Source organism: Ursus arctos, unplaced genomic scaffold (genome assembly GCF_023065955.2).
Source record: "Ursus arctos isolate Adak ecotype North America unplaced genomic scaffold, UrsArc2.0 scaffold_12, whole genome shotgun sequence".
Lineage (NCBI taxonomy): Eukaryota > Metazoa > Chordata > Mammalia > Carnivora > Ursidae > Ursus > Ursus arctos.
The window spans coordinates 3,556,284-3,567,907 of record NW_026622786.1 but is presented as its reverse complement, the minus strand read 5'-3'; the positions used below and the strand labels follow the sequence as shown (position 1 = coordinate 3,567,907).

The following is an 11,624-nucleotide window of genomic DNA, read 5'->3' as shown; positions in this document are numbered from 1 at the left end:
GGGTTTGCGAGGGGCAGAGGGGCAGAGGGAGAGGGAGACAGAATCCTAAGCAGACTCCACCCTCAGCGCAGAGCCCCACGTGCCGCTGGATCCCACGACCCTGAGATCAGGACCTGAGCCGAAACCAAAAGTCGGATGCTTAACCAACTGCACCACCGAGGCACCCCCAAAAGGAGGTTTTTAAAGGCAAAGAGAAGGCATTAAAAAAAGAAGAAGAAAGAAAGAAAGACAAGAACAAGGAACTTACCAGCAAGGAACGTATTATTTAGGCAAGATGGCCCTCCTTAGGTGAGAGGAAGGGGTTTACCAGTAAAGCTCCTAGTATTGACCAAGAAATCCCATGTTGACTGGTTGAAGGTTACATTGCTGGGGGGTTGAAACTGCAGTTGGGTCAGGTATTAAGTTTTGGTTTACTTACTGGGCCCTTAATGTAAGTGATGCCACTTTGGGCCTGTGGTTTTCTTTTTAACACGACTCAGAAATCAAAGTGATGAGAATGGTACTTTACCTCCCCAAACCCATAACCCCAGTCTGATCGGGGGAAACATCAGACAGATCCCAGTTGAGGGACATTCTACAAAGTACATGACCTGTACTCCTGAGATTTTCAAAGTCATCAATGACAAAGGAAATCTGAGAAACTGTGACAGTCAATGGGAACATAAGGAGAATGTAATGGGATATTCTGGGTGGAATCCTGGAATAAGAAAAGGTCATTACGTACAAACTAAGGAAATACGAATGAAATGTGAACTTTAGTTAATAATAATGTATTCGTTCAATTATGACAAACATACCAATCTAATGCAAGATGCTAATGGTAGGGGAAACTGAATGCAGGGTATATGGGAATCTTCTGTACTATCTTCTCAACTTTTCTATAAATCTGAATCTACTCTCATATAAAAAAGTTTATGTAAAAAGTAAAAAAAAAAAGTCAAGCCAATTATAAAAGTGGACAAAACACTTGAAATCTCTTCACAAAAGATTTCTTTATGGCCAAAAGGCATAAGAAAGAATCCTCAATCATGACTCATTAGAAACACAAATTTAAAATACCGTGATATACCAATACATACCTATCAAAATGGCCAAGATTTAAGTGACGGAGAACACTCATGCTGACAAAAATGTTGCTGGTAAGAGAGTAAAACAGTACAACCTTTCTGGGAAACTGATAGATCCTAATAAAGTTAAAAATATAAATATCCAGGGGCACCTGGGTGGCATAGTCAGTTAAGCAACTGACTCGGTTTTGGCTCAGGTTGTGATCTCCAGGTCATGATTTCGGGGTCATGAGATCAAGCCCCACATGGAGCCCCAGGGCAACTCTGTGCTGTGCTCGGAGTCTGCCTGGGATTCTCTCTCCCTCTCCCTCTGCCCCTCCCCAATGCACACTCTCTCTCCCTAATAAATAAATCTTTTAAAAAATATATAAATATCTCATGACCTAGCAATTCTACTACCAGGTTTATACTCCAACAAAAAGAACATACAGTGCACAAAAAGATTCCTACAAGAATATTCATAGCAGCATGATTCGTAATGTCCAAAACCAAAAATAGCCCAATTCACACATTGGGAAAACACTCATTGATAATACCAAAGTGATCTACTGATACACATGACAAAATGGATGCATCTCAAAAATATCACGTTGCAAGAAAATAAAAAAGCCAGACACAAAAAGTATATTCGCTTATGAGTATTTCAAGAAGAGGCAAAATTAATCTATGGGTATAGAAATCGGAATGGTGATTGCTTCAGTGGGGGCGGGGTGAGGATTGACTGTGTTAAAAAACAAAATTCAACCGAGTAAATTTGAAGACCTAATTGGCTTTATTGAGCCGTTCATGAACCAGGCAGCATGCCACGTAGCAAGCACAGAGATGCTCCCAAGAGTTGTACAAAATGGAAGGTTCTTACACGAAGGAGGGTAGGGCAAGGAAGTTATTAGCTAAAGAAAAGAAAGTTGTGGGGTATTTTTAAGGACCCAGAGAATACTACACATTTTTACCAGTAAAATTTTTTCTATCTCTCTAGGAATAGAGGCCAAGCTATTAATTCAGGTATCTCACGGGTATGGTTTGTTCTGGCAGAAATCAACAGTCAGTCAGGTTTGTAGAGTCAGATGGTTTTTTGCAGGGTGGGGGCAAAAAGATAGGATAAGTCTTGACCATCAGCAACGAGGGTCACAAAAAATAATAATAATATGTTAACCCAGGGGCTACGATTTATTCCTAATAACAGGCCATTGTAAGAAGAACTTAGGTAAAGACAGTTAGGTGTTTTGGCTAGTATATGGGTTTCAGGCAAGACAGAGGAATTAACAAGTAAGAGATCCAGCCCATACAGCAAATAACCTATGAAAGCAGTGAGTTTTTCGATATTAGAGGGTTTTACCACCAACTAAGGAGTCTTACTTACTGTGTGTAATATAGCAACAAGCGTTAGCATACTAATATAGTAGGACAAGTAACAGCCCCAATACCTCAATCCGACAGTCCTTAATGATTAATTCCCCAAAGAGTGTAAAGGCTGTTCTCCAAGTGAAAATGCCAAGTATAAGCCCATTCGCGGAATTCTTCATTTCATGCAAAGAGGTCCACAAGAAGGAGTATAAGGACACACGTTACAAATACTGTCTTATCACTTCAGAGAGAAATAGATAAAGGAGATTCCCCGATAAAACGATTATGAAAAGTGTTATGAAGAAAATAACAAGTTATTGGTTAAAAAAAAAGGCACTGTACCCATCAATTGTGCCTCTTTGGTGGCCCTAGAAATATAGTCCCTCCCGTATCGTTTCATGAGATTTCTAAGTTTATCAGCTGCCCAGTGGGTCAGCTGATGAGTCATTTCCATCAGGGGTCTTTTCATGGACTGTGGCAGGACAGGTTTCTTGTCTGGACCATACCATAAATCAGTCAGCGGACTGAAACTACAACCGTTGTCAGCCCAATATGGTTTTTCTTTGTGGGATGTTCTAGACTGAACATCCTTGCAAAGGAGTTTTGGGTTTTCTTTCAGGAGGTAAGTGATTGCCTATGAGGGCCTTGGTTTTGATAGATTTTAAGGCAGTGGTCCTTGCCGCTTGATCAGCCAAAAATTTGTCTTTGCTTCTCCTGAGTCTAATTTTGAATGCCTAGGAAACTTGATCATGGCCAAGGTGGATGCAGGTTTGTCAAAAATATCAAAAGGTTTTAGACACCTGACCAAATAGGATTACAGATTATGAATCAATACTTAATTATGTATTTGACCACAGTGACAATAAAAGATTTTAATGGCAAATACCAGGAGGTTACATAGTTGAGCAAAACCCAATAAAAGACCAATAAAGCAGAGAAAATTATTTTGATAAAACACAAATCTTTGCTTTCCTTTTTTAATCTCCACTCAGGTTGTAGAGCAATAGTACAGGAAAACTTTGCCCTTTTAGCAAATGAAAGAATATTAAGTTTTGGTTTTATAGAAGTAAATTACCGTGCAAAATCCATTCCTTTTTATAGGTTCATCCTGACATTGTTCTGCTAGACTGGGGATGACAGAACAGGCAGGGCAACAGGATTCCCATATTGCTGACGAGGGCTGCTCTAAGCCGAGTAGGCAGAATAAACATTTAAAAGATGGGGGGCGCCTGGGTGGCGCAGTCGTTAAAGCGTCTGCCTTCGGCTCAGGGCGTGATCCTGGCGATCCGGGATCGAGTCCCACATCAGGCTCTTCCGCTGTGAGCCTGCTTCTTCCTCTCCCACTCCCCCTGCTGTGTTCCCTCTCTCGCTGGCTGTCTCTCTGTCACATAAATAAATAAAATCTTTAAAAAAAAAAAAAAAAAAAAAAAAAAATAAAAGATGGGACAAGTTCTAAACAGATGGCAGAGGGCATAAATACCAAAGAAGCCTTCACCAGAATCCCAGGTTTGCAAATAGTTTTAAAAAATGGGAGAGGTTCTTTTTTTTTTTTTTTTCATTTTAAAACTTACCTTTTCATTATAAAAAGAATGTATGTTCAGTATAGAAAATTTGGAAAATGCAGATAAGGCAAAGCAAGCATTAGTAATCTTATCACCCAAAGAGATAACCACTGTTGACATTTTAATATTCTCATCCTTACACACATACTCACATACACACCTACATGCACACACACACAGACAACATTTCAAATAATTTAAAGAAAGTCAAAATATTCATCCAGCTTTTTTTTTTTCGTTAAAGATTTTATTTATTTGACAAAGATAGAGAGAGCCAGGGGGAGTGGGAGAGGAAGAAGCAGGCTCATAGCGGAGGAGCCTGATGTGGGGCTCGATCCCATAACACCCGGATCACACCCTGAGCAGAAGGCAGACACTTAACCGCTGTGCCACCCAGGCGCCCCTCATCCAGCTTTTTAAACGTGTTCTACTCACCAATAAATTGTGATTTTAATTAATTCTTATCAGTTCCTATAGTTTTAACATTGATTTTCTTGCATTCGTAGACCTATTACATAAAATATTTTGACCTAATTTTTGCAAATATTTATACTGCTGGCCTTGTTTTCCCACCTAACTGCATTGACTTTCCAGAACAATGATAACTAATTGTGATAACATACGCTTACCATGTTCTTGACTTTAATGGAATTGTATGTAACTATGTGTAAAAGTGTGTATGTGCACGTGTGTGTGGCGTATGTGTGTCAGCATTGATGGTATCACATGAAAGGGGTCCTGGAGTCTGTGCTTGGCTCCTAGGGTGGGATAAGAAACCATCAGTAAAGATTAGGGGATTGAATAAATTCAGAACTGACAATTGTTCCAGCTTTTGGGAGGTAAGAAAGGGTTAGAGGTGAAGGAGAACTAAAGGCAGACTCACCAGTACTTTTTCTAAGACCGTAGTCGCTGGTAGAAATTCATTTATATGCTGTTTATTGGAGAGAAATGGGTGAGCCTGGATCTAGACAGGCAACAAACCATTTAGAATCCCTTTCACGGTACTGGGGCAACAACACTTGAAAGCAGCCCCAGGATCTGTGCAGGAGCTAAATTGAGCAAAGGCTGGTAGCGCAGCAGGGCGTTTGCACCCAGCGGAAAACCCAGGAGGGAGGCCTGTGAGGGCCAGAACATGTGACTGGTGCGGAGGCCAGGCTAAGCATAAAGCTCTCAAGAAGAGAAGCGGGCCTCTATCACACAAGCAGCACTCATGCTTAAGATTGAAAAGGGGGAAGTTCTTTTAAACAAAGATTGCTGCCTGGCTATAAATCTTAAAAGACAAGGCAGCAGAGTATGAGCCCATCAAAGAGCGATTGCAGCCTGGCCACGAGGAGTGACCACTGTGCGTGTACAGGACAGAAAGGATGACTGTTCTTGTATTGGCCTTTCCTGCTGGCCACAGAGACCCTTTGTTGCTCAATTTACTGTGGTATAAAAGCAGTGGCTTTCAAACATGTTGGATCATTTCACAGCAAGAAATATTCTGTGTATTATGTCTCAGCACATACTGACACATATAAAACCAAATAAGTAACTGAAGTAAAAGTGTAATAAACTGCCATGTATGGCCTGTTTTCAGTATATGCCATGTATGTACCCTGCTTTCTACTTTTCTTTTTTTTTTTAAGATTTTATTTCTTTTTTGACGGAGAAAGAGACAGCCAGCGAGAGAGGGAACACAAGCAGGGGGAGTGGGAGAGGAAGAAGCAGTCTCCCTGCAGAGGAGCCTGATGTGGGGCTCATCCCACAACACCGGGATCACGCCCTGAGCTGAAGACAGACGCTTAACGACTGAGCCACCCAGGTGCCCCTTCTTTCTAATTAATAAATTACAGATAAAATTGAAGATACATATATCATCCATTCTATTTTCTACTTAAATAAATGTTCCTCATTTATGATACTCATCAATGGTCTGTGACCACAGTTTGAAAACCCAGAATTTACAACACATCCTTCCACAGTAGGAGAAAGCTCTTGTGAAAGTTCATGGATTGTTCTCTTCCAAAGGTGCACCTGCTCCCTCGTCTGCTTTCTCTCAGCATCAATGCACATGGTATATGCAGAGTTAATGTATGCTTATTATTCTAAGTGTTTTGACATTTTCTCCTTGATTCATTTGTATTTTTAGCTCCTTTTCCAACTTTCTTAACCATTCGTAATCTTTGCTTTTCAGTGACTATTAGAAAGCAGGTCATTGTGAACTGCCTATCATAAATTAGCGTCCTGTAGTATATTAGCAAACTTATAGACACATTTCAAAATTTTTAGAGATATATTCTTTCTCATAATTTTTTGGTAAAAATTAAAAAGCCAAAGCTAGATAAACTATGTTTAGCATTTAATGTTTATCTTTTTTGGAAATGATTTACGTATTCAATGAATATCCATTATTTAGTGTCACAGTACAAACTTTGATCTTATTCATATTTATTTAAATTATTTGTTTTTAACAATTATACTTGGATTAGACATTAAACAGCGAATCATACTTTTTTTTTTATGTAGACTCCATGCCCAGGTTGGAGCCCAATGTGTGGCTTGAACTCATGACCCTGAGATCGAGACCTGAGCTGAGATCAAGAGTCAGTCGGAAGTTTAACTGACTGAGCCACCCAGGTGCCCCAACTAATAATCATTTTAAGTTATTTCTTTCATTGACAAATTTTGTAACACAGAGATAACATGAGCTTATTTGATTAGTAAACCCAGGTAAAAGTTGTTGTTTATCTGCATTATATTTAATGCTGATAACTCTGAAGATATACTTGTTTTTATTAAACCAACAAACTTGAATTAGCTTTTATTTATCAAAGATTATCCAAGATTATATGAACTTGAAAAAAATTTGGCTTAGCTTTTATTCTATTTCTGAGAACTTTAGGAATACTTAATTTATAAGCACTTGATTTTCCTTAAGCCAATTAAGTAGAACTGCTTCAAAAATTAATTTTGGCAATACCATCCTAAGGTAGCAAAATACCATATCTACAACATACATATACACATGCGAATAGGGAGCTCTTTATTTTTAATTTTAGCTATGTCTTGGGTAGGAAACTCAAAAGAATAGTTGGATCCAAATTATGTTTCTAGCAGACAGACTAATTTAAGGTTACCCGCTCAGATGACCAAAGTCTCTTATTAAAATTTTATTTTATTATTATTATTATTATTATTATTATTATTATTATTATTTGCAAGCATAAGGAACCTTTTAGAGCTGTTTTGGACTTATTTTGTCCTTTGTACTATTCAAGGAACACATTCCATTGCCTCAGAGAGGTTTGGAATCCTCTTTTTTAAGGATGCCCCAAAGGTTTCCTGGAATGGTCACTGCAATTTAAAACTATCCAACACTTGTTGTAAAACACCGGAATCACAAGGTTTCCCACCTTTTGAAACAAAAGGGTACTCCTCAATAGTGAAATCCCTCCAGTGGTATAAAAGGTATCTCTCTCTCTCTGGACAGTCACCCACCTGATCCCTAAGAAAGGCAAGGACCTCGACCAAAAGGACGGAGGTCGGTACCTAAGAGGACTCACAGCGCAAGTAGAAGGCTCTCCCTATACAATCGGTCAGCACAGGAATCTCCTATGGGTACCGCACGGGATTCCAGGAGACACCGGCCCTGCTGTGCTGAAGTCACCTCAGGTCCTGCTCCTGACAGCAAGCATGTCAACCTAAAACTGTCAAGAGGCAATAATTAAGCTGGAGTGTTTATTTGGGATCAAAGAACTGCAGTTTGACACAAACATACTTGAACAACCACCTAGGTAGTTGCTTAGCAAGGGTTCCTCCCCTCCCCGCGGTTGTGGGGGCTTGAACTCCAACTTTCAGATGCCAGAACTGATGATTAACCCACAGAGCCACTGGAGAACCCCTAGAAAGAACTTGCCATTGGGATTCAGGGCAGAAAGCTAATCTTGACTATGATTGCTAAGGCTATCTCTAAACAAAGTCTCTTCTTGTGGCAAATTACAAGGTTTTCGGGCTTAGTCCTTGTAATATTTGGGGTTTGACGCATTTCAAAATTCCCGGTTCTATCCAGTGGAGATGAGCATGAAAGCGCATCTCCTTAATGGCTTCCTGGTTCCATTTTAAAACCCCTTCACGCAAGTGACCCCATTTCATTGCATCTTTCAGATTCTTTTTTTAACAACTGGAAAGGAACTCTAAATTTTTAGACTAAAATAAAATTTCCCTAATTTGATCTAGATACCAGTTACTTTTAGCAAAATTCGCTGGACTGTGCACTTAAGATTGGTGCACTCGATGTTCAATCATTTACTGTTCGAGAAAAATTGGGGCGGGGGAAATGTTATCAAGTTAAGATTATTTTTTTTTAAGATTTTATTTATTCGTAAGAGATAGAGACAGCCAGCGAGGGAGGGAACACAAGCAGGGGGAGTGGGAGAGGAAGAAGCAGGCTCACAGCGGAGGAGCCTGACGTGGGGCTCGATCCCAGAACGCCGGGATCACGCCCTGAGCCGCAGGCAGACGCCCAACCGCTGTGCCACCCAGGCGCCCCTCAAGTTAAGATTTTATTTTATTTGTTAGATTTTATTTAAAGTATCCAACTGGAATGCGATCACTCATTTCATCTCCTTTCCTTTTGGATCTAAAAAGGCCCCGCGCTGATGTTTGAAATATCTCAACCAGAAAAATGGCTGTAGCCTCACCATTCATTTTTAGAAAGATCAATACGCGGTGGCACCTCCCTCACCTCCTTCAGCATTTCCAGACGACTGTGGCTCAAGCGTGCACGGTGGGGTTTCCCCTTTCCTCAGCGCAGAGCTCGGGAGTCACGGGCACCGTGCTCTCCAGCCGCTCTGGCAAGGGGCGCAGCTCCTGCAGGTTTGTAACCCTCGCCACAGCCTGACGAGATACTGCTTTGAGGCGGATTGGAACCGAGGGCAACGCAGACTACTAAGCACTACCCAGCGACGGAGAGCCACGGACCGGCTGGCAACCGCTGTGCTCGACGTCCCTCTGACCAACAGCCTTCATAATAGTTTGCTGTCTTTTTTTTTTTTTTTTTTTTTTGAGAGCGAGCGAGCGCTATAGTTCTACGCGGTTGTCGTTCTTGCAGGTTCTCTTTCCTCTTCCTTCCTCCTCCTTCAGCTACGATACAAGAACCGTTCTCCTCTCTCCAGGATCTGGCGCTTACCGCTGCGCACGGCGCGGGGAGGTCTTGTTGCCCCGGGACCCGCCTCCGCAGCTTCCCGGCCTCGCGGCGCCTCCCTCTGCTCCCGGTGCCTTCGCGCGGCCTGCGCCCCCGGCCGCCCCCACGGAGCGCGCGGAGCTCGCGCGTGCATGGCCCGCGGGAGGCCTTTCCTGGTGCCCCCGCTGGGGATGCTGCGCAGTGAATGCTTAGAAGTTTGAGAAGTTCGAAAAAAGAAATTTCCATTTGAAAAGCTTTTCATTATTTCCATTCACGGGGCTCCTCAGTTCGTCAAGGGCCTAAAAGCCAAGACGGCCACGGAATTTAACACGTCCCAGTAGAGCGTCCTGGTGAATATGTGACCCTGTGCTTGGCGTGGGGACACAAGAGCCACCATCACCACAACGACTGCCCTCGTAGAGCTTCCCCGCTCGGCAAGGGAAGCCAGGAAGGCAGCGGAAGTACCCCACCGGCCCCGAAGGCAACCCCAAACGGCGGACACATGCTCTCCTTCCGACCGCTTATCTCTTTCCCACCCCCTCCAGGCCGCACATTCGTCCTGGCCAGGAGAAGTGGCGACCAGCGGCGGTCCGGTGAAGGCGGGAAACGGGAAGGGCCCTCAGGCGAGCCCACCAACTTGCACCTTCCCGTGCAGCCCGCGCGCCTCAGACCGCGAGGACCCAGCACTGAAGGCGGGTGGGGAGCAAACCCGGCGAGGCCGTGGGCTGCCCTTTTGTCTTCAGAATCGCCCAACACAGCGGTTTCACGTGATGAACGAGCTGCGTCGATTCCGGTCCCGGTCCCGGGTTTTCCAAGGCTTTAGAACTTCTGTCGTCTAGTGGGCGGCGCGTCCCCGAGGTGAGTAGGTCCTTCCTACTTGAGAAGGCCAGGGCGAGAAAGGGACCTGTGTCTCTGTGGCGCAATCGGTTAGCGCGTTCGGCTGTTAACCGAAAGGTTGGTGGTTCGAGCCCACCCAGGGACGGAGCCCCAGACTTTTAACTCAATTCCTCTTTCCTGCTGGGTTCTGGGTCCTGTCCACCTCACAGAAGCTAACTCATATGTAAAACCCGTCCCCCCATCCCCGACCTGGTTCTCTTACATAGCTGCTGGGCTATCAGCTTCATACCTCTAAACGGGAACTCTTCAGACAGATATAAGGAACCCGGTATGGTCGGGTAAAATTTCTTTTTCTGCCCTTAAAGACCGGAAGAATAAGTTAAACTTTTGTGTCTCAATTTAAAAAAACGTCTAAATTTCTTTGCATTCATTGTTCAAAATTGCTTACTTTTGGAAGATTCTTCTTAAAGTTGCTTCCTTTTTTTTTTTTAATTAAGATTTATTTTTTGGAGCAGTTTTAGATTCACAGCAAATTGAGGGGAAGGTACTGTCCCACATACTTCCTGCCCTCCACCCCCACATGAATAGCCTCCCTCATTGTCAACATCCCCCAAGGCAGTGCTGCATTTGTTACAACTGATGAACCTACATTAACACATCATCATCACCCAAAGGCCATAGTTTACCTTGGGGTTCACTCTTGGTATTCTCCTCTCTCTGGGTTTGGACAAATGTATCCTGAAAGTATCCGCCATTATAGGATCACACAAAGTATTTCCACTACCCTAAAAATCCTCTGTGCCCCCTATCTGGCAACCACGGATCCTTTTACTGTTTCCACAGTTTTGCCTTTTCCAGAATGTCATATAGTGGGAATCCTACTATGCAAGCCTTTTCAAATCGGCTTCTTTCACATATAATACACATTTAAGATTCCTGGATGTCTTGTCAAGGATTGGCAGCTCATTTCTTTGAAGTGCTGAGTATTACTACCTTGTCTGTAAGTACCACAGTTCATTTATCCCTTCACCTACTAAAGGACGCCTTGGTTGCTTCTAAGTTTTGGCAGTTGTGACCAAAGCTGCTGTAGGCATCCTTGGGCAGGTTTTTTGTGGCGTAACTTTTCCACTCCTCTGGCTAATAGCAGGGAGCCCGACTGCAGGCCTCTCCAGTAAGAAGATATTTTTAGTTTTGTAGAAAATGGCCAAACTGTCTTCCAAAGTGGCTGTATGTTTTTGCATTCCCATCAGCAATAAATGAGAGTTCCTGTTGCTCCGCGGGTTCGCCAGCGTTTGGTGTCGATGTGCCTCAGTGTTTTTCATCTGTGGCATGAGGCCAACAGTGGTAACCTGTCCCCAGGAAGTGCGTGGATTTGGTAATTGCTCTATCAGTAAGGTCCTGATCAGTAGAATCTTCGTCATAATTATCCTCTGCATTTTTTTTGGACAGAGGCATTTCTTCCATAGTATACGTGTAGTCTCTATTTAACCTCTTTCGTATTGCTTTTGCGAGTAAGTCGGCTTTATGGTTTTATGATTATGAACAGGCTGCAACCATCATTCTTGTACACATGCCTTTGGCCCCCTGTGCAGGTATTTCTATAGTGCACAGAGCTGGAAGAGCAAGTACTATATTACAATATTCATTGGC

The 11,624-nt window shown here is 42.9% G+C and overlaps 1 non-coding gene across 1 annotated transcript; it reads left to right on the top strand.

Annotated features, from left to right (window-relative positions):
• Nucleotides 1-10,045: 10,045 nt before the first annotated feature.
• Nucleotides 10,046-10,119, top strand: TRNAN-GUU (transfer RNA asparagine (anticodon GUU)). Its single transcript has one exon. It is a non-coding gene; the product is annotated as a tRNA-Asn (tRNA).
• The last annotated feature ends 1,505 nt before the right edge of the window (nt 10,120-11,624 follow it).